Genomic DNA, 23,782 nt, shown 5'->3' on the forward strand with positions numbered 1-23,782 from the left:
TAATAATCATATCATCAAGATCAATCAAGCAGGAAGTAGGGTATTACCTCCATCGAGAGGGCCCGAACCTGGGTAAAACATCGTGTCCCCTGCCTCCTGTTACCATTAGCCTTAGACGCACAGTTCGGGACCCCCACCCGAGATCCGCCGGTTTTGACACCGACATTGGTGCTTTCATTGAGAGTTCCACTGTGTCGTCGCGATAAGGCTCGATGGCTCCTTCAATCATCTTCAATGACTCAGCCCAGGGGTAGGTTTTCCTTCCTGGACAGATCTTCATATTCGGCGGCTTCGCACTACGGGCCAAATCGCTTGGCCACTTGGAGCAGATCGATAGCTACGCCCCTGGCCGTCAGGTCAGGTTTGGAAGCTTGAACTATACTGCCGATATCCGTGGAGACTTCATCTTCGATGGATTCGAACCCATGTCAGGTACGCCGAACAGTCGCGACGAGCATGACTTAGATCTGCCATCAGACAGTGTTCAGGAGATCGCACATGCGGCGGCTACGGGAATCAATCCGGAGCAGATCGCGCTTTCCGAGGACGGGTGGATGGACCCCGCCACAGAGGCCGCACACTCATCGGCGTTGGAGCCGAACACTGATCACACCTCCTATGAGGGTGGTGTCATCGGACCGTCGGACTCGTCTCCGGCTATAGGGTCCGAACCGCGTAAGTCCTTGCCTATCGAATCTGATTGGGCATCGGTCATGGAGTTCACCGCCGCAGATATTTTCCAGCACTCGCCCTTGGGCGATGTGCTAAATTCATTAAGATCTCTCTCCTTGTCGGGAGATTCTTGGCCAAACTGTGTCCGGCTCGAGTGGGAAGAGGACGACGAAGAAATTCGTTCCCCACCCACTACTTAATAGCAACTGTCGATGACTTAACCGACGTGCTTGACTTCAACTCCGAAGACATCGACGGTATGGACGGCGATGTAGGAGAAGAACAGGAACCACCGCCTATAGGGAGCTGGATAGCCACCTCATTATATGATATATATATATGGTGGACACCCCCAAAGAAAGCAATGGCGATGAAGCAACGGAAGATAACCCCTTGGAGAAGCAATCTAGGCACCGGCGTCACAGGCGCCGCTGCAAGCCCCGCCATAGCAAAAATAGTGATAACGGCACAAGAGACAACAATCCGGATGGTGCCGAAGACGAAAACAATCCTGCCCTACCAGGCTTCGAGCAGGCCGAGCAAGAGGATGGGCAAGCTAGCCCTAAAGAACAAGCAACAGATGGAGAATCAAAGGATGATAACTACATGCCTCTCTCCGAAAACGAAGTGAGCCTTGGCGACGAAGAATTTATCGTGCCTGAGGATCCCGTAGAGCAGGAGCGCTTCAAGCGCCGGCTTATAGCCACTGCAAAAAGCCTGAAGAGAAAGCAGCAACAGCTTCAAGCTGATCAAGATCTGCAAATTGATAGATGGACCGAGGTCCTGGCTGCCGAGGAATACGAACTCGAGCGCCCTACCAAAAGTTACCCAAAGCGCAGGTGGCTACCTCAACTCGAGGAGGATGCATTAAAGCCCACACTACTAGCACATGATGCGGCTAACCGGACACCCCATGGCCGAGACAAAGCGGTGTATCAGCCCGAAGTCCAGACCGCACCCCGTCGCCAATCAAACAATAATACTAAGGCCCCGGGCTACATGAAGGACCTGCAAGATGTATTGGAAAACAAAGCAGGACAGTCAAGATTGATCTACGGATCACGGGGTGCGCCACAACACGTGATGATGACCGTCACGCCGGATACAATATACAAAAGTTCGGTCGGGCCGAATACAACAGACTAGATTCATTTGAACTACGTTGGGATGTAGCCCGGCATAGAGGTGCCGCACACCCCCTATGCTTCACTAGTGAAGTTATGGATCATGAATTCCCAGAAGGGTTTAAACCCATAAACATTGAGTCATATGATGGCACAACAGCCCTGCGGTATGGATTGAAGATTTTCTCCTACACATTCACATGGCCCGAGGTGATGACTTACATGCCATAAAGTACCAACCACTTAAGCTCAAAGGACCGGCTCGGCATTGGCTAAATAGCCTGCCAGCAAGCTCCATTGGCAGTTGGGAGGACTTGGAAGATGCATTCCTTGACAACCTCCGGGGCATTTACGTGCGACCACTGGATGCCGATGACTTAAGTCACATAACCCAACAGCCCAGAGAGTCAGCTAGGAAATTCTGGACTCGGTTCCTAACCAAAAAGAACCAAATTGTCAACTATCCGGATGCCGAAGCCTTAGCAGCCTTCAAGCATAACATCCGTGATGAATGGCTCGCCCGACACCTTGTCCAAGAGAAGCCAAAATCCATGGCAGCCCTCACGACACTCATGACCCGCTTTTGTGCGGGCGAGGACAGCTGGCTGGCTCGTACCAACATCACATCCAAAAACTCCGGCGATTCAGACGCCAGAGATAGCAACGGCAAGCCACGACGCAATAGACACAAGCATCACAACAATGTCGACAACACCGAAGACACGACAGTCAATGCCGGATTCAAAGGCTCCAAATTCAGATAGTGGAAAAAGCCATTTAAAAGAAACAATCCGGGCTCGTACAGTTTGGACCGCATACTTGATCGCTCATGTCAAATTCACGACACCCCCAATAAACCAGCCAACCACACCAACAGAGAATGCTAGGTGTTTAAACAGGCCGGCAAGTTGAATGCCGAAAACAAGGAAAAGGGGCTGCATAGCGATGATGACGAGGAGCCCCAGCCGCCGAACACAGGAGGACAGAAGAAATTCCCTCCTTAGGTGAAAGTAGTGAATATGATATACGCAACCCATATTCCCAAGGAGGAACGGAAGCATGCACTAAGGGACGTCTATGCGATGGAGCCAGTCGCCCCAAAGTTCAACCCATGGTCCTCTTGTCCGGTCACTTTCAATCACAGGGACCATCCTACCAGTATCCGTCATGGCGGTTCAGCCGCATTGGTCCTTGACCCCATCATCGACGGATTCCATCTTACACGAGTCCTCATGGATGGTGGCAGCAGCCTGAACCTGCTCTATCAGGATAAAATGCGCAAAATGGGCATCGACCCCTCAAGGATCAAGCCCACAAAAACCACCTTCAAGGGTGTCATACCAGGTGTGGAAGCCTGTTGCACGGGCTCAATCACACTGGAAGTGGTCTTCGGATCTCCAGACAATTTCCGAAGCGAGGAGTTAATCTTCGATATCGTCCCCTTCCGTAGTCGTTATCATGCCCTACTAGGACGAACCGCATTTGCTCGATTCAATGTGGTACCGCACTATGCATACCTCAAGCTCAAGATGCCAGGACCTCGCGGGGTTATAACAGTCAATGGAAATATAGAACGCTCGCTCCGTACGGAGGAGCACACTGCAGCCCTCGCAGCAGAAGTACAAGGCAGCCTTCTTAGGCAGTCAGCCAATCCGTCGATAAAGCCCCCGGACACCGTCAAGCGAGTCTGGAGTACCCTACAATAGGATCGCCCGGCACGTCCAGAGCTCGACTAGCAATTCGGCCTCGGTCCTAGTCCCAACCAAGCGGCGAAATTTGTGCCGCACGTACATAATTAAGCACTCAAAATACCATGGGCATGGACGGAGGCACGGCTACGACGCGGTCCACAACGCGGCTCAACCGCCCTAGGACCCGTATTGCTTCATCACTTTCTTTCTTTCAGGACCCTACTTTCTGGAAGACCTCTCAGGTATCTGGATTACCGGATCCATCACATGAAGGAAAACCCAAGAAGACAAGAAGCTAGGGTGTATAAGGGAATACTCAGGTGGTCTCTTACAACGATCGCTATACCTGTTTTACATACCCACGTGCACCGTACCCTTGGCTAGGACATGTCAAATAGTCCCATTTTGCTTATCGCACTACTTGTACACATACGCTTTAACGTATTATTTAAATAACAATGGGAAAATATACAGCGTCAACTTATTATTACACTTTCTTTATGTTTTCCCTTGGCGACTTATTTACTACAAACCGCACCGGTACACTTTGGTACGTTTAGTTCGCCAGGGGCCTTAGTGTACCCATAACATGACAAGACAAGTTTGAACACTTTCGACAGTGCGGCACCCCGAACTTATAGCATTATATGCATCAGCTCCGAATCATGTCTTGGGTCAATAGTTGGGTTTGCCCAGTTCCTATGTTTTGGTACCTTAGGTTCTGCTATATCGGCTAAGGTAGCGCAGGGAGAACTACTGCGATTGTGTCTCGGTTCTTCCGGACGAGCACCTTTGTAGAGAAAGCCGAAAACTGACTATCATGATAAGGCGAGAGCTGGTCGCTGTTCGAGAGGTCTCAAATCCTTAAAGATTTTTTCCGCTTCAGGCGAGGAAGGCCTCGTCCGATTTAGGCGTGTATAGCGCCCCGAGTTCGGCCTTCCAGATACTAGGGGCTTCGCCAAAATTTAAAATTGTAGACTTCTATGGCCAAGTGAGAGCGATAAAGCTGTATAGTCCGATTGCCTTGTTCACTGCGCTCAACACCTCCTTAAAAGGACCAAAAATTTGGATAAAGAGTGTTTATATTTATCCCGAACACCCCACTACTAGTTACATGGGGGCAAAAGCCGACGACTGGCAACTCCCAAGATTTTATAAACAGCCACACAGAAGGTAATATTTTAAATTAACAAGCTCCATATAGCGCACATGAACTCGTTTTCATATTACAGGATGACATGAGTACATTCATTCAAATATTACATCCTTAGTGCATTCGTCCTTCACAAGGCGGGCACCCTTAATGACATTGTCATAGTATTGTTCGGGGTGGCGATGCTCCTTGCCCTTCGGCGGCCCCTTTGTCACCAGCTTCTCGGCATCCATCTTCCCCCAGTGCACTTTCGCAAGGGCCAAGGCCCTGCGTGCACCCTCAATGCAGACGGACCGCTTAATAACTTCAAGCCGTGGACAGGCATTCACCATCCGCTTGACAAGGCCGAAGTAGCTGCTAGGCAGGGGCTCGCCAGGCTACAACCGGACTATGAAGTCCTTCATGGCCAGTTCAGCCGCCTTGTGAAGTTCGACCAGTTGCTTCAGCTGGTTGCTCAAGGGCATCAGATGTTCGGACCCAATATACTGGGACCAAAACAGCTTATCCGTCGAGCTCCCTTCCTTAGCCCGGTAGAACTCTGCGACATTAGAGATGTTGTGCGGCAGATCTGCGAATGCTCTTGGAGAGCTCCGAATTCGGGTAAGTTAAAGGAAAGTATCCTTCACATGCTTGCTTTGCATAATGAAAGCCTTACACGCAGATATCTTCTTGGCCGCCTCAATTTCCCGGAGGGCCTTCTGGGCATCGACCTTGGCATCTTGCACGCTCTGACGGGCCTTTGCAAGCTCCGACTCTTGCGTCTTGGAGTCACGCTCCAAGACTCGAATTTTTTGACGAAATCCTGGAGCTCTTGCTGGACCTCATCAACCTGAGCCTCTTGTTTTTCGCGCTCGATGCACTCCTTGGCCACTTTGTTTTCGGCCTCGAACAACACCTTCTTAAGGGCCGCCACCTCGGTCATGGCCCCTAGTAAAATTCATCATGACTTCATTAGCATCAACAATTTTTCCTTTATATAACATTCAGATGGGGTATCATTTACCTTTGTTCTCCTCGAGCTGCCTCTTCACGAGGCCGAGCTCTTCTTCAACCCGCCACAAGTTCTGCCTCAGTCCGGAGACCTCGGCAGTGGCGGCGGCGACAGCGGCGGCCAGCAGCGACACCTGCTTATTCACATAGGCATAATATGATTAGACTCCTGGGAATAATATTTGATCCTCTGTTCGGCCTTTCTTTTCGAACACCAAATAGAGCATCAAGGGCTACTGTCTACACTGTGATACTTTCTCATAATTTAATTACTTACCTCAAAGCCTGTCAGGAGGCTGGCGCGGGCTTTGGTCAATCCGCTTTTGGTGGACTGAACCTTCGCAATCACCGTACTCATAAGAGTACGGTGTTCTTCATCAAGGGAAGCGCTCTGAAGCGCTTCCACCAAGTTACCCGATGCCTCTGGATGGACAGAGGTCATTGACACAGGCGGCACGCCCCCCTTAGCGAGGGGTTGCCTGCCTGAATCCGAAACAACTGGAGATTCCGGTGCAGTATCCAGCCGGGGGCCAAGCTTACTGCAACCCCCCTCATCAGAATCCATGGGGTTCTTCCCCCCCATGAGCCCGGCATCGGGGGTTTCGCCTTGAGGCGCCTCCAGATCTATCTCTTCCTGGCCCGATATCCTCTGAGACAACACTTCAGTGTCATCCGCGGGTCGGGGAGTGAAGGCCGTCGGGAGCGAATATCTATTCATCTCCGACGAGCTCAAGGACCCATCCGAGGAGGATAAGTCGATGCGGGCTTTGGACGGACTGCACAAATATATTTTAACACGATAAGAAGCCATAAACCTAAACATGCCATAAGTATTATGGTATCCGGATACTTACGACTTCGCCAGGGGCTTGTCCCTGGATAGCCACTCCTCGTCGCTATAGGTGGCTGTAGTGGAGTGGTCCGGAGGGAGGGTCCTTCCCTTCTTGGTCCCTTCGGCCTCCCCAGAAGGGGCGGCCTTCCTTTTCTTCTCCCCCTCGGTTTGGGGGAGAGGGTTTTCCTCTTCCTCCTTGTTGTCGTTGGAGGAGTGCGCCTCGGTGTCTTCAGATGATGAGTCCGACACTACCTTGCACTGGAGACTTTTCCTGGTCCCCGTGGCCTTCTTCTTGGCCTTGTTCTCCGGCACCTCATAGGGCGTCGGAAACAGCATCTCCGTCAGGAGAGCGGTTGCTGGATCTTTAGGCAACGGAGCTGGGCAATCGATCCGCTGTGCTGTTGCCACATAGTTCTGTTAAATCAGTATGATGGCTTAGATTCCTCCCACGAAACACACTGAGGAAAGGCGCATCTTGTGAAATATAGAGAGCTTACCGGATTGGCGGGGCGCTTTGCGCTGAGTCCGCGGTCCTCGGTGGTGGGAGGAGGTACTTCGGCGGCCTTGAACAACACCTTCCAGACATCTTTGTGCGTCGTGTCGAAGAGCTCTCGCAGCATCTGGTGTTTGGCCGAATCAAACTCCCACAGGTTGAATGCCCGTCTTTGGCACGGGAGGATCCGGCGGAACAACATGACCTGGACCACATTGACAATCTTGATCTTCTTGACTATCATATTTTTGATGTAGTTCTGGAGTCCGGTCAGCTCCACTGGCACACCCCAGGCTAAGCCCTTCCTTTTCCAAGAGGTAAGCCGCATGGGAATGCTGGATCTAAACTCGGGGGCCGCCACCTAGTTGGAGTCACGCGGCTCGGTTATGTAGAACCACCCCGATCGCCACCCCTTCACGGTCTCCACATAGGAGCCTTCAAGCCAGGTGAGGTTGGGCATCTTGCCCACCATGGCGCCTCCGCACTCCGCTTGCTGGCTGACCACTATCTTCGGCTTCACATTGAAGATCTTCAGCCACAGGCCGAAGTGCGGCTTGATGCGGAAGGAAACCTCGCACACGACGATGAACGCCGAGATGTTGAGGATGAAATTAGGGGCCAAATCATGAAAATCCAGCCCATAGTAAAACATGACCCTCGGACAAATGGGTGGAGGGGGAATCCCAGTCTGTGGCTGAAGTGGGGGAGGAACACAGCCCTCTCGTGTGGTTCCGGAGTCGGAACAATCTGCCCCGCGTCCGGGAGCCGGTGCGCGATATCAGCGGCCAAGTATCCGGCCTCCCGGAGCTTCGTAATGTCCTCCTCCATGACAGAGGAGGCCATCCACTTGCCTCCCGCTCCGGACATGTTTGGAATAGCTATACGGAGAAGGTGAGAACTGGGCGCTGGAGCTCGAGCATGCAAGAAGGGATGGGCGAAGGAGGAAGGAGGCGTGGGTGAGAAGGGGGAATACCTATCACTTTATAAAGTCGGTCGAAACTGTGTGCCTCCCCACTTGCCCGTTAAAATCGCTTATTCCCCAAGCGCCACGATTGATGGCGCGGTTGGGTACCCATACCTGTATTGATGAGAATCCTGCGATAAGGGGACACGATCTCTACTTCGACAAGACGTGTCAAGGAAACCGCCTCGCGTTACGTGCAGTGGCTGGTTGCGGAAAACGGTTCGAATAATGACCGGACTATGGCATGATGTCATACTATAAAAAGTTGTCAGCAGATTAGATTTGTGGAATATTGTGCTCTCTATGGTGGTATGTGGAATTTGTTTTGCAGAGTCGGACACGATTCTTGTGTTCAAAATCTTCTATGGAGTATTCGGAGAACGAACCCGCCTTGCAATGCCGAAGACAATCTGCATGCCGGACTCATCATCATTGAAGCCTGGTTCAGGGGCTACTGAGGGAGTCCTGGATTAAGGGGTCCTCAGACAGCCGGACTATATACTTTGGCCGGACTGTTGGATTATGAATATACAAGATTGAAGACTTCATCCCGTGTCCGGATGGGACTTTCCTTTGCGTGGAAGGCAAGCTTGGCAATTCAGATATGTAGATTTCCTTCTCTGTAACCGACTCTGTGTAACCCTAGCCCCCTCCGGTGTCTATATAAACCGAAGGGTTTAGTCCGTAGGACAAGAACAATCAGAATCATAGGCTAGCTTCTAGGGTTTAGCCTCTACGATCTCGTGGTAGATCAACTCTTGTAATACTCATATCATCAAGATCAATCAAGAAGGAAGTAGGGTATTACCTCCATTGAGAGGGCCCGAACCTGGGTAAAACATCATGTCCCCTGCCTCCTGTTACCATTAGTCTTAGACGCACAGTTCGGGACCCCCTACCCGAATCCGCCGGTTTTGACACCGGCAATGAGTCCGGCGCGCTGATTGTCTTCGGCATTGCAAGGCGGGTTCCTTCTCCGAATACTCCAAAGAAGATTTTGAACACAAGGATCATGTCCGGCTCTGCAAAACAAATTCCACATACCACCGTAGAGAGCACAATATTCCACAAATCTAATCTACTGACAACTTTTTCATAGCGTGACATCACGCCACGGCCCGATCATTATTCAAACCGTTTCTCTCAACCTGTTGTTGCACATCTTGCGAGGTGGTTTCATAGGCACGTCTTGTCGAAGCAGAGATCGTGTCCCCTTATCACGGGAATCTCATCAATACGGGTGTGGTTAACCCAACCGCGCCGTCAACACGGCGCTTGGGGAATAAGCGAGTCTACACGGCAAGTGGGGAGGCGCATGGTTTCTACCGCCTTTATAAAGAGATAAGGATTCCCCTTTTTCACTGGCGCCTTCTTCTTCCTCTGCTCGTCCATTCTCGAGCTCCAATGCCCAAGTTCTCACCTTCTCCGTAAAGCCATTCCAAGCATGTCCGGAGCGGGAGGCAAGTGGATGGCCTCCCCCGTTACGGAGGAGGACATAACGAAGCTTCAGGAGGCCGGATACCTGTCCGCAAACATCACGCACCGGCTTCCGGCTGAAGGGCAAATCGTCCCTACCTCGAAACCCCAGGAAAGGGTAGTATTCCTCTCTCACTTCGTCCGCAGACTAGGATTCCCCCTCCACCCGTTCATCCGTGGACTTATGTTCTACTATGGGCTGGACTTCCATGATCAGGCCCCCAATTTCATCCTCAACATCTCGGCGTTTATCGTCGTGTGCGAGGCCTTCCTCCGCATTCCGCCCCACTTCGGCCTATGGCTGAAGACCTTCAACGTGAAGCCAAAGGTCGTGGTTGGCCAGCAAGCGGAGTGCGGGGGTGCCATGGTGGGCAAGATGCCCAATGTCACCTGGCCTGAAGGCTCCTTTGTGGAGACCGTGAAGGGGTGGAAATCGGGGTGGTTATACATCACCGAGCCGCGCGACACCAACTGGGCAGCGACCCCCGAATTTTGATCCGGCGTCCCCATGCGGCTCACCTCCTGGAAAGAGAAGGGCTTAGCCTGGGGCTCATTGGTGGAGCTAACCGGACTTCAGACCTGCGTCCAAAATATGATAGGCAAGAAGATCAAGCTTGTCAACGTGGTCCAGGTCATGCTCATCCGCCGGATCCTTCCGTGTCAGAGACGGGCTTACAATCTATGGGAGTTCGACCTGGCCGAACACCAGATGCTGCAAGAGCCTTTTGGCACGACGCACGAAGATATCTGGAAGGTGCTATTCAAGGCCAACAAGGTCCCTCCACCCATAAACGAAGATCACGGACTAAGTGATGTCTACTACACAACCTTCTTCTTGTACGTTGTTGGGCCTCCAAGTGCAGAGGTTTGTAGGACAGTAGCAAATTTCCCTCAAGTGGATGACCTAAGGTTTATCAATCCGTGAGAGGCGTAGGATGAAGATGGTCTGTGTCCCCAACACACCCAATACAATGGAAAATTGTATAGGTGCACTAGTTCGGCGAAGAGATGGTGATACAAGTGCAATATGGATGGTAGATAAAGGTTTTTGTAATCTGAAAATATAAAAACAGCAAGGTAACTAATGATAAAAGCGAGCGTAAACGGTATTGCAATGGTAGGAAACAAGGCCTAAGGTTCATACTTTCACTAGTGCAAGTTCTCTCAACAATAATAACATAATTGGATCATATAACTATCCCTCAACATGCAACAAAGAGTCACTCCAAAGCCACTAATAGCGGAGAACAAACGAAATGATTATGGTAGGGTATGAAACCACCTCAAAGTTATCCTTTCTGTTCTATCTATTCAAGAGTTCGTAGTAAAATAACATGAAGCTATTCTTTCCGTTCAATCTATCATAGAGTTCATACTAGAATAACACCTTAAGACACAAATCAACCAAAACCCTAATGTCACCTAGATACTCCATTGTCACCTCAAGTATCCGTGGGCATGATTATACGATATGCATCACACAATCTCAGATTCATCTATTCAACCAACACAAAGTACTTCAAAGAGTGCCCCAAAGTTTCTACCGGAGAGTCAAGACGAAAACGTGTGCCAACCCTTATGCATAGGTTCATGGGCGGAACCCACAAGTTGATCACCAAAACATACATCAAGTGGATCACGTGATATCCCATTGTCACCATAGATAAGCACGGCAAGACATACATCAAGTATTCTCAAATCCTTAAAGACTCAATCCGATAAGATAACTTCAAAGGGAAAACTCAATTCATCACAAGAGAGTAGAGGGGGAGAAACATCATAAGATCCAACTATAATAGCAAAGCTCGCGATACATCAAGATCGTGCCATAGAGAGAACACGAGAGAGAGAGAGATCAAACACATAGCTACTGGTACATACCCTCAGCCCCGAGGGTGAACTACTTCCTCCTCGTCATGGAGAGCGCCGGGATGATGAAGATGGCCACCAGTGAGGGATCCCCCCTCTGGCAGGGTGCCGGAACGGGCTCTCGAGAGGTTTTTGGTGGCTACAGAGGCTTGCGGCGGCGGAACTCCTGATCTATCTTCGTCTTTGATGTTTTTAGGGTACGTGGACTTATATAGGCAAAAGAAGTCGGTCGGGGGAGCCTCGAGGGGCCCAAGAGACAGGGGGCGCGCCCAGGAGGGGTGTGCGCGCCCTCCTATCTCCTGGCTTCCTCGAACCTTCCCTGGCTTGAACTCCAAGTCTCTCGGATCATATCCTTTCCAAAAATCACGCTCCCGAAGGTTTCATTCCGTTTGGACTCCTTTGATATTCCTTTTCTTCGAAATACTAAAACAGGCAATAAAACAACAATATGGTTGGGCCTCCGGCTAATAGGTTAGTCCCAAAAGTAATATAAAAGTGTATAATAAAGCCCGTAATCATTCAAAACAGATAATAAAATAGCATGAATGCTTCATAAATTATAGATACGTTGGAGACGTATCAGCATCCCCAAGCTTAATTCCTGCTCGTCCTCGAGTAGGTAAATGATAAAAGAAAGAATTTATGAAGTGTGAATGCTAGAAGGTGCACAAGTTTGATCAATGATAATTTCAATCACCTTTTCTAGCATAATTATATGTCATAACAGTAGTTCATCTCATAAAACTTCTCACGATCAAGTAACAAACTATTCACATGTTAAAGCATAGACCATAAACTTTCTTGAAAACTAGCAAACTATGTTGTCAGTCATCAAAAAATTGCAATTCATCTTATTTTCAGGAAGGGTCTATGTCAGAGCTTTGATTTAGCAAACTTCACATACTCAACTATCATAAAGTCTTCCACAGTTGCTAACACTCACGCAATACTAATGGTTATGGAGTTTTGGACACTGAGAAAGATAGGGGCTTATAGTGTTGCCTCCCAACATATTCACCTTTGGGTGATGTCAACAATAATAGTTCATGCTAACTTACATCCAATTGGATATATATATCAGGATCTTTCCAACACGAGGTGCTTGCCAAAGGATAAAATGAAAAAGGGAAAGGTGAAGATCACCTTGACTCTTGCATAAAGTAAAAGACATAAAGTAAAAGATAGGCCCTTCGCAGAGGGAACCCGAGGTTGTCATGCACTTTTATGGTTGGATGCACAAAATCTTAATGCAAAAGAATGTCACTTTATATTGCCACTTGTATATGGACCTTTATTATGAAATCCGTCACTTTTATTGCTTCCATAACAAGATCGTATAAAGATTATTTTCTTCACACTAATAGATCATACATATTTAGAGAGCAATTTTTATTGCTTGCATCGATGACAACTTACTTGAAGGATCTTACTCAATCCATAGGTTGGTATGGTGGTCTCTCATGGCAAAACTGGGTTTAAGGATATTTGGAAGCACAAGTAGTATCTCTACTTGGTGCAAGGAATTTGGGTAGCATGAGGGGGAAAGGCAAGCTTAGCATGTTTGAATGATCCATGACAATATACTTTAACAGAGATGTGAGAAAACATAACCCATTATGTTGTCTTCCTTGTCCAACATCAACTCTTTAGCATGTCATACTTAATGAGTGCTCACAGTTATAAAAGGTGTCTAAGATAGTATATTTATATGTGAAATCTCTCTTCCTTCAATATTCTTTCATGAATTGTTCAAATGACCAATACAATGCTTGCTAACCTTCAATAAATTTACAACCTCTACTTTTTAGATGTGAAGTCATTACTCCCCAAGGGATAAGCGAATGAGACATATAAAATTTCAGATTTATGACATTCAACTCATTCAACCATTTACTCATAGGATATAAGTGAAGCACACGAGTAAATGACAAACTACTCCAAAAAGATATAAGTGAAGATCAATGAGTAGCTAAATAATTATGTAACTATGTGAAGACTCTCTCTCATTTAAGAATTTCAGATCTTGGTATTTTATTAAAACAGCAAGCAAAACAAAATAAAATGACATTGCAAGGATAGCACAACTCATGTGAAGAAGCAAAAACTTAAGCTCAACCGATACTAACCGATAGTTGTTGAAGAAGAAAGGTGGGATGCCTACCGGGGCATCCCCAAGCTTAGATGCTTGAGACTTCTTGAAATATTATCTTGGGGTGACTTGGGAATCCCCAAGCTTGAACTTTTGTGTCTCCTTAATTCCTCTCATATCATGGTTTCTCTTTTTATCGAAAGCTTCATCCACACCAAACTCAACAAGAACTCGTGAGATAGGTTAGTATAAACCAATGCAAAACCTTATCATTTTCTACTCTAACAAATCACTAAAATTATTATTCAACATTGCATACTAAATGCCTTTGCATATTTAATACTCCTATCCTCAAATAGAATCATTAAACAACAAAACATATGCAAACAATGCAAACATAACAACAATCTGCCAAAACAGTACAGTCTGTAAAGAATGCAAGAGTATCAATACTTCCCTAACTCCAAAATTATGAGAGAAAATTGAAGGAAATATGCCCTAGAGGCAATAATAAAGTTATTATTTATTTCCTTATTTCATGATAAATGTTTATTATTCATGCTATAATTGTATTAACCGGAAACATAATACATATGTGAATACATAGACAAGCATTATAAAGGAGCTCTACAAGTGTCTCGGAAGGTACATGTTGAGTTGGCATATTTCTAGATTAGGATTTGTCACTCCGATTGTCAAAGAGGTATCTCTGGGCCCTCTCGGTAATGCACATCACTATAAGCCTTGCAAGCAATGTGGCTAATGAGTTAGTTGCGGGATGATGCATTACGTAACGAGTAAAGAGACCTGCCGGTAACGAGATTGAACTAGGTATTGAGATACCGACGATCGAATCTCGGGCAAGTAACATACCGATGACAAAGGGAACAACGTATGTTGTTATGCGGTTTGACCAATAAAGATCTTCGTAGAATATGTAGGAGCCAATATGAGCATCCAGGTTCCGCTATTGGTTATTGACCAGAAACGTGTCTCGGTCATGTCTACATAGTTCTCGAACCCGTAGGGTCCGCACGCTTAAGGTTTCGATGACAGTTATATTATGAGTTTATGAGTTTTGATGTACCGAAGGTTGTTCGGAGTACCGGATGTGATCACGGACATGACAAGGAGTCTCGAAAGGGTCGAGACATGAAGATTGATATATTGGAAGCCTATATTTGGATGTCGGAAGTGTTCCGGGTGAAATCGGGATTTTACCGGAGTACCGGGGGTTACCGGAACCCCCCTGGGGGCTTAATGGGCCTACATGGGCCTTAGTGGAAATAGAGGGCAGAAAGGGGAGTGTGGGGCGCGCCCCCAAGGCCCAAACCGAATTGGTTTAGGGCAAGGGGGCCGGCCCCCCTCTTTCCTTCTCCTCCTATCCCTTTCCTTCCCCCTCTCCTACTCCTACTAGGAAATAGGAGGAGTCCTACTCCTAGTGGGAGTAGGACTCCCCCTTGGCGCGCCTCTCCCTGGCCGGCCACCTCCTCCCCTTGCTCCTTTATATACGGGGGCAGGGGGCACCCCATAGACACAACAATTGATCTCTTGATCTCTTAGCCGTGTTCGGTGCCCCCCTCCACCATAGTCCTCCTCGAGAATATTGTAGCGGTGCTTAGGCGAAGCCCTGCGATAGTAGAACATCAAGATCGTCACCACGCCGTCGTGCTGACAGAACTCTCCCTCGACACTCGGCTGGATCGGAGTTCGAGGGACATCATCGAGCTGAACGTGTGCTAGAACTCGGAGGTGCCGTAGTTTTGGTGCTGGATCGGTCGGGCCATGAAGACGTACGACTACATCAACCGCGTTGTTCTAACGATTCCGCTTTCAGTCTACGAGGGTATGTGGACACACTCTCCCCTCTCTTTGCTATGCATCACCATGATCTTGCGTGTGCATAGGAATTTTTTTTAAATTACTATGTTCCCCTACAGTGGCATCCGAGCCAGGTTTTATGCGTAGATGTTATATGCACGAGTAGAACACAAGTGAGTTGTGGGCGATACAAGTCATACTGCTTACCAACATGTCATACTTTGGTTCGGCGGTATTGTTGGATGAAACGGCCCGGACCGACATTACGCATACGCTTACGCGAGACTGGTTCTACCGACGTGCTTTGCACACAGGTGGCTGGCGGGTGTCTGTTTCTCCAACTTTGGTTGAACCGAGTGTGGCTATGCCCGGTCCTTGTGAAGGTTAAAACAACACTAACTTGATGAACTATCGTTGTGGTTTTGATGCGTAGGTAAGAACGGTTCTTGCTCAACCCGTAGCAGCCACGTAAAATTTGCAACAACAAAGTAGAGGACGTCTAACTTGTTTTTGCACTGCATGTTGTGATGTGATATGGTCAAGACCCGATGCTATATTTTATTGTATGAGATGATCATGTTTTGTAGTTGAAGTTATCGGCAACTAGCAGGAGCCATATGGTTGTCTCATTATTGTATTAAATGCAAATGCCCTATAATTGCTTTACTTTATCACTAAGCGGTAGCGATAGTCGTAGAAGCAATAGATGGCGTAAACGACAATGATGCTACGATGGAGATCAAGGTGTCGCGCCGGTGACGATGGTGATCACGACGGTGCTTTGGAGATGGAGATCACAAGCACAAGATGATGATGGCCATATCATATCACTTATATTGATTGCATGTGATGTTTATCCTTTATGCATCTTATCTTGCTTTGATTGACGGTAGCATTTTAAGATGATCTCTCACTAATTATCAAGAAGTGTTCTCCCTGAGTATCCACCGTTGCGAAAGTTCTTCGTGCTGAGACACAACGTGATGATCGGGTGTGATATGCTCTACGTTCAAATACAACGGGTGCAAAACAGTTGCACACGCGGAATACTCAGGTTAAACTTGACGAGCCTAGCATATACAGATATGGCCTCGGAACACAGAGACCGAAAGGTCGAACATGAATCATATAGTAGATATGATCAACATAGTGATGTTCACCATTGAAAACTACTCCATCTCACGTGATGATCGGACATGGTTTAGTTGATTTGGATCACATGATCACTTAGATGACTAGAGAGATGTTTGTCTAAGCGGGAGTTCTTAAGTAATAGGATTAATTGAACTTTAATTTATCATGAACTTAGTCCTGATAGTATTTTGCAAATAATGTTGTAGATCAATAGCCCGCGTTATTGCTTCCCTATGTTTATTTTGATATGTCCCTAGAGAAAATATGTTGAAAGATGTTAATAGCAATGATGCAGATTGGATCTGTGATTTGAGGTTTATCCTCATTGCTACACAGAAGAATTATGTCCTTAATGCACCGCCAGGTGACAGACCTATTGCAGGAGCAGCTGCAGACATTATGAACGTTTGGCTAAGCTCAATTTGATGACTACTTGATAGTTTAGTGCACCATGCTTTACGGCTTAGAATCGGGACTTCAAAGACATTTTTGAACGTCATGGACCGTATGAGATGTTCCAGGAGTTGAAGTTAATATTTCAAGCAAATACCCGAGTTGAGAGATATGAAGTCTCCAACAAGTTCTATAGCTAAAAGATGGAGGAGAATAGCTCAACTAGTGAGCATGTGCTCAGATTGTCTGGGTACTACAATCACTTGAATCAAGTGGGAGTTAATCTTCCAGATAAGATAGTGATTGACAAAGTTCTCTAGTCACCATCATCAAGTTAGTAGAACTTCGTGATGAACTATAGTATGCAAGGGATGACAAAAATGATTCCCGAGCTCTTCGTGGTAGTGAAATCAACGAAGGTAGAAATCAAGAAAGAGCATCAAGTGTTGATGATTGACAAGACCACTAGTTTCAAGAATAGGGCAAAGGGAAAGAAAGGGAACTTCATGTAGAATGGCAAGCAAGTTGTCACTCCTACAAAGAAGCCCAAAGTTGCACCAAAGCCTGAAACTAACTGCTTACACTGCAAAGGAAATGATCACTGGAAGCGGAAATGCCCTGAATATTTGGTGGATAAGAAGGATGGCAAATTGAACAAGGGTATATTTGATATACATGTTATTGATGTGTGCCTTACTAGTGTTTATAGTAGCCCCTGAGTATTTTGATACTTGTTCGGTTGCTAAGATTAGTAACTCGAAACAGGAGTTACAGAATAAACAGAAACTAGTTGAAGGGGAAGTGACGATGAGTGTTGGAAGTAGTTCCAAGATTGATATGATCATCATCACACACTCCCTATATTTTCGAGATTAGTGTTAAACCTAAATAAATGTTATTTGGTGTTTGCGTTGAGCATAAATATGATAAGATCATGTTTATTGCGATACGATTATCCATCTAAGATAGAGAATAAATTGTTATTCTGTTTACATGAATAAAACCTTCTATGGTCATACACCCAATGGTGATGGTTTATTGAATCTTGATCATAGTGATAAACATATTCATAATGTTGATGCCAAAAGATGCAAAGTTAATAATGATAGTGCAACTTATTTGTGGCACTGCCATTTGGGTCATATCGGTGTGAAGTGCATGAAGAAACTCCATAAAAATGGATTTTCGAAATCACTTGGTTATGAATCATTTGATGCTTGCGAACCGTGCCTTTTGGGCAAGATGACTAAAACTCCATTCTCCGGAACAATGGAATGAGCTACTAACTTGTTGGAAATAATTCATACCGATGTATGCGGTCCAATGAGTGTTGATGCTCATGGCGGGTATCGTTATTTTCTGACCTTCACAGATGATTTGAGCAGATATACGTATATCTACTTAATGAAGCACAAGTCTGAAACATTTGAAAAGTTCAAATAATTTCAGAGTGAAGTGGAGAATCATCGTAACAAGAAAATAAAGTTTCTACAATCTGATCATAGAGAAGAATATTTGAGTTACGAGTTTGACCTTCATTTTTAAACAATGTGGAATAATTTCACAGCTCATGCCACATGGAACACCACATCATAATGGTGTGTCTGAACGTCATAACCGCACTTTATTGGATATGGTGCGATCTATGATGTATCTTACTGATTTACCACTATCATTTTGGGGTTATGCATTAGAGATAGCTGCATTCACTTTAATAGGGCACCATCTAAATCCGTTGAGACGACACCGTATGAACTATGGTTTAGCAGTAAACCTAAGCTATCGTTTCTTAAAGTTTGGAGTTGCAATGCTTATGTGAAAAAGGTTTTCAACCTAATAAGCTCGAACCCAAATCGGAGAAGTGTGTCTTCATAGAATACCCAAAGGAAACTGTTGGGTACACCTTCTATCACAGATTCGAAGGCAAAACATTCATTGCTAATAATGGATCCTTTCTAGAGAAGGAGTTTCTCTCGAAAGAAGTGAGTGGGAGGAAAGTAGAGCTTGATAAGGTAATTTGTACCTTCTCCCGAATTGGAAAGTAGTTCATCACAAAAATCAGTTCCAGTGATTCCTACACCAATTAGTGAGGAAGCTAATGATGATGATCATGAAACTTCAGATTAAGTTACTACAAAACCTTGTAGGTCTTCCAAAGTACAGTCCGCACCAGAGTGGTACAGTAATCCTGTTCTGGAAGTCATATTACTAGACCATGATGAACCTACGAACTATGAGGAAGCGATGATGAGCCCAGATTCCGCGAAATGGCTTGAGGCCATGAAATCTAAGATGGGATCCATGTATGAGAACAAAGTGTGGACTTTGGTGGAGTTGCCCGATGATCGGCAAGCCATATTGTATAAATGGATCTTCAAGAGGAAGACAGACGCTGATAGTAGTGTTACTATCTACAAAGCTCGACTTGTCGCAAAAAGGTTTTCGACAAGTTCACGGTGTTGACTACAATGAGATTTTCTCAACTATATCGATGCTTAAGTCTGTCCGAATCATGTTAGCAATTGCCACATTTTATGAAATCTGGCAAATGGATGTCAAAACTGCATTCCTTAATGGTTTTCTTAAAGAAGAGTTGTATATGATGCAACCAGAAGGTTTTGTCAATCCTAAAGGTGTTAACAAAATGTGCAAGCTCCAGCAATCCATCTATGGACTGGTGCAAGCATCTCAGAGTTGGAATATACGCTTTGATAAGTTGATCAAAGCATATAGTTTTATACATACTTGTGGTGAAGACTGTATTGACAATAAAGTGAGTGGGAGCACTACCGCCTTTCTGATAAATATATGTGAGTAACATATTGTTGATCAGAAATGATGTTGAATTTTTCTGGAAAGCATAAAGGAGTATTTGAAAGGAGTTCTTTAAAAGAAAGACCTCAGTAAAGCTACTTACATATTGAGCATTAAGATCTATTGAGATAGATCAAGACGCTTGATAAGTTTTTCAATAAGTACATACCTTGTCAAGATTTGGAAATAGTTCAAAATGGAAGAGTCAAAGAAAGAGTTCTTGCCTGTGTTGCACAGGTGTGAAATTGAGTAAGACTCAAATCTCGACCACGGCAGAAAATAGAAAAGAGAATGAAAGTCATTCCCTATGCCTAAGTCATAGGTTCTATAAAGTATGCTATGCTATGTACCAGACCTATTGTACACCTTGCTCTAAATTTGGCAAGGGAGTACAATAGTGATCTAGGAGTAGATCACTGGACATTGGTCAAGAATATCCTTAGTGAGGACTAAGGAAATATTTCTCGATTATGGAGGTGATAAAAGAGCCCGTCGTAAAGAGTTACATCGGTGCAAGCTTTTACACTAATCCAGATGACTCTAAATCTCAATCTGGATACATCTTGAAAGTGGGAGCAATTAGCTAGAGTAGCTCCGTGTAGAGCATTGTAGACATAGAATATTTGCAAAATACATACAACTCTGAATGTGACAGACCCGCTGACTAAGCTTCTCTCACGAGCAAAACATGATCACAACTTAGTACTCTTTGGGTGTTAATCACATAGCGATGTGAGCTAGATTATTGACTCTAGTAAACCCTTTGGGTGTTGGTCACATGACGATGTGAACTATGGCTGTTAATCATATACAGATATGAATATTAGTGTTAAATCACATGTCGATGTGAACTAGAATATTGACTCTAGTACAAGTGGGAGACTGAAGGAAATATGCCCTAGAGGCACTAATAAAGTTACTATTTATTTCCTTATTTCATGATAAATGTTTATTATTCATGCTAGAATTGTATTAATCGGAAACATAATACATGTGTGAATACATAGACAAACATAGTGTCACTAGTATGCCTCTACTTAACTAGCTTGTTGATCAAAGATGGTTGTGTTTCCTAGCCATAGACATGAGTTTCCATTTGATTAACGGGATCACATCATTAGAAGAATGATGTGATTGACTTGACCCATTCCGTTAGCTTAGCACTTGATCGTTTAGTATGTTGCTATTGCTTTCTTCATGACTTATACATGTTCCTATGACTATGAGATTATGCAACTCCTGTTTACCGGAGGAACACTTTGTGTGCTACCAAAAATCACAACGTAACTGGGTGATTATAAAGGAGCTCTACAGGTGTCTCCCAAGGTACATGTTGAGTTGGCGTATTTCGAGATTAGGATTTGTCACTCCGATTGTCGGAGAGGTATCTCTAGGCCCTCTCGGTAATGCACATCACTATAAGCCTTGCAAGCAATGTGGCTAATGAGTTAGTTGCGGGATGATGCATTACGTAACGAGTAAAGAGACCTGCCGGTAACGAGATTGAACTAGGTATTGAGATACCGACGATCGAATCTCGGGGCAAGTAACATACCAATGACAAAGGAAACAACGTATGTTGTTATGCGGTTTGACCGATAAAGATCTTCGTAGAATATGTAGGAGCCAATATGAGCATCCAGGTTCCGCTATTGGTTATTGATCGGAAACGTGTCTCGGTCATGTCTACATAGTTCTCGAACCCGTAGGGTCCGCGCGCTTAAGGTTTCGATGATAGTTATATTATGAGTTTATGAGTTTTGATGTACCGAAGGTTCTTCGGAGTCCCAGATGTGATCATGGACATGACGAGGAGTCTCGAAATGGTCGAGACATGAAGATTGATATATTGTAAGCCTATATTTGGATGTCGGAAGTGTTCCGGGTGAAATCAGGATTTTACCGGAGTACCGGGGGTTACCGGAACCCCCCGGGGGCTTAATGGGCCTACATGGGCCTTAGTGGAAATAGAGGGCAGCAAGGGGAGTGTGGGGCGCGCCCCCCAAGGCCCAAACCGAATTGGTTCAGGGCAAGGGGGCCGGCCCCCCTCTTTCCTTCTCCTCCTATCCCTTTCCTTCCCCCTCTCCTACTCCTACTAGGAAATAGGAGGAGTCCTACTCCTAGTGGGAGTAGGACTCCCCCTTGGCGCGCCTCTCCCTGGCCGGCCACCTCCTCCCCTTGCTCCTTTATATACGGGGGCATGGGGCACCCCATAGACACAACAATTGATCTCTTGATCTCTTAGCCGTGTTCGGTGCCCCCCTCCACCATAGTCCTCCTCGATAATATTGTAGCGGTGCTTAGGCGAAGCCCTGCGACAGTAGAACATCAAGATCGTCACCACGCCGTCATGCTAACGGAACTCTCCCTCGACACTCGGCTGGATCGGAGTTCGAGGGACGTCATTGAGCTGAACGTGTGCTAGAACTCGGAGGTGCCATAGTTTCGGTGCTTGATCGGTTGGGCCGTGAAGACGTACAACTACATCAACCGCGTTGTTCTAATGCTTCCGCTTTCGGTCTACGAGGGTACATTGTCACATCCCTAGTTCTGGTATGACCTACACTAGCTAGTCATGTGTGCATCATGTTTAAATTTCATTTAAGTTTGAAATGAGGATTTCTGAAACCCTCAGAATCAACTCTGGAAATGGCCCAGATAAAAATTGCTACAAAAGGGTCCAACAAAATGTTCATGTTGCTCCCTGAAAATATTGGTCAGAGATAAAATTCAAACAAATATTTTTAGGAGCTCATAAATATTTATTTTGGCCATTTGGATTAATGCAGTAATTATTTGCTTTGGATTTATATTTGTTATATATATTCAAATATGATCCAATAATTTTGCTAGCTTGCGAGGGGTTTTGGAATAATCCAACTGGTCCCTGCAAAAAGCTACATAATTTTATTAAAATTTTAGTGGCCAGATTTAAATAAAAACAAATGTCAGAAAAATAGAAAAGAAAACAGAAGTGGAAAAGGGGGGAAAACTTACCTGGGCCTTACCTGGCAAAGGTTTCGGCCCAGCCCACCAGTGCCTCGCTGTCGTCTTACTCCCCTCGCCCCGAAGCAGCTACGTGCCAGCAGCAGCGCCCGACCCCGGCCACCTCCTGCTTGCCTACTCGCCCTAGATGCCCCGCACGTTGCCACGCGCCCCCCGGACCCTCTCACTCTTCCCCAGTCCTCTCATCTCCAATCCCTTGCTCTCTGTCTCTCTCGCGGCCGAGATCACCGTCACCGCCGTCCACAACCACCGTGGCCTCGGCCACTGCCGCACTTCCCCGACGCGCTCCACAGCTCCACCGCGACCCCCTCTCCCTCCTCACCAAGCCAAGCAACCCGGGCGAGCTCCGCTTCGTCCTCGGCGCCGTTGTCTTCATCTCCGGCCGCCGGAGATCGTCTTCACCGCCCCGCCGACTCCAGCCTCCCCCGAGCTCTCTGACGACGTCCCCGAGCCCGCCGTGAGCCCCTGCATTGGTTCCCCCTTCTCCCCTGCCTCCCCGCGCTATGTAGCTAGTCCCGCCGTCGAAGCCTTACTCCGGCCGCCGCCGCAAGCTCGCTTCCGACGAGCTCCGACCTCCCCGTGTCCAACCACTCGCACCACTATATGCGGAAGCTCCCCAGCTATGTGTAGCACATCTCCATCGTTGATTTGGTCACCAGAGGACCAAATCCGAGGCCCTCCGCCGTGTCTGGCCTCGCCGGTGTCGAGTCACCGACAGGTTTGACCTGTTCGACCCGGGGTTTGACCTCCCTGGGGTCAACACACGTGGGCCCCGCCCCTGACTAGATTAGTTTAGGACTAATTACCCCTGCTGACACTGACAGTGGGCCCGACGCCACTAATTTTAATTAGATTAGTAAAAAAACCTCCGTTTAACCATGAGACACTGATGTGTGGACCCCACACGTCAGGTTTGACCTAGTCAGCGCTGTTGACTTGCTGACGCAAGCATGACGCAGTGCTGATGCAGTTAAATCTTTTCTAGATTTAAATTAAATCAGGAAATTCCAGAAAATATTATAAACTTCAAAAAATCATAGAAATTCAACCATAGCTCAGATTGAAATAATTTATATATGAAAAATTATCAGAAAAATGCAATCTATCCATTTGTACTAGTTTCATGGATGACAAACCAACTTATACCTACTGTATAAGTGAAACACAAAAATGGCATTTATAAAGGGCTTAACTTGGAGTTGCATTTGAATTCTTAATTCAAATGGACTTCATTCAAATAGAATGCTAACTGCATTAGCAC

The sequence above is a fragment of the Triticum aestivum genome, chromosome 4B (genome assembly GCF_018294505.1).
Source record: "Triticum aestivum cultivar Chinese Spring chromosome 4B, IWGSC CS RefSeq v2.1, whole genome shotgun sequence".
Lineage (NCBI taxonomy): Eukaryota > Viridiplantae > Streptophyta > Magnoliopsida > Poales > Poaceae > Triticum > Triticum aestivum.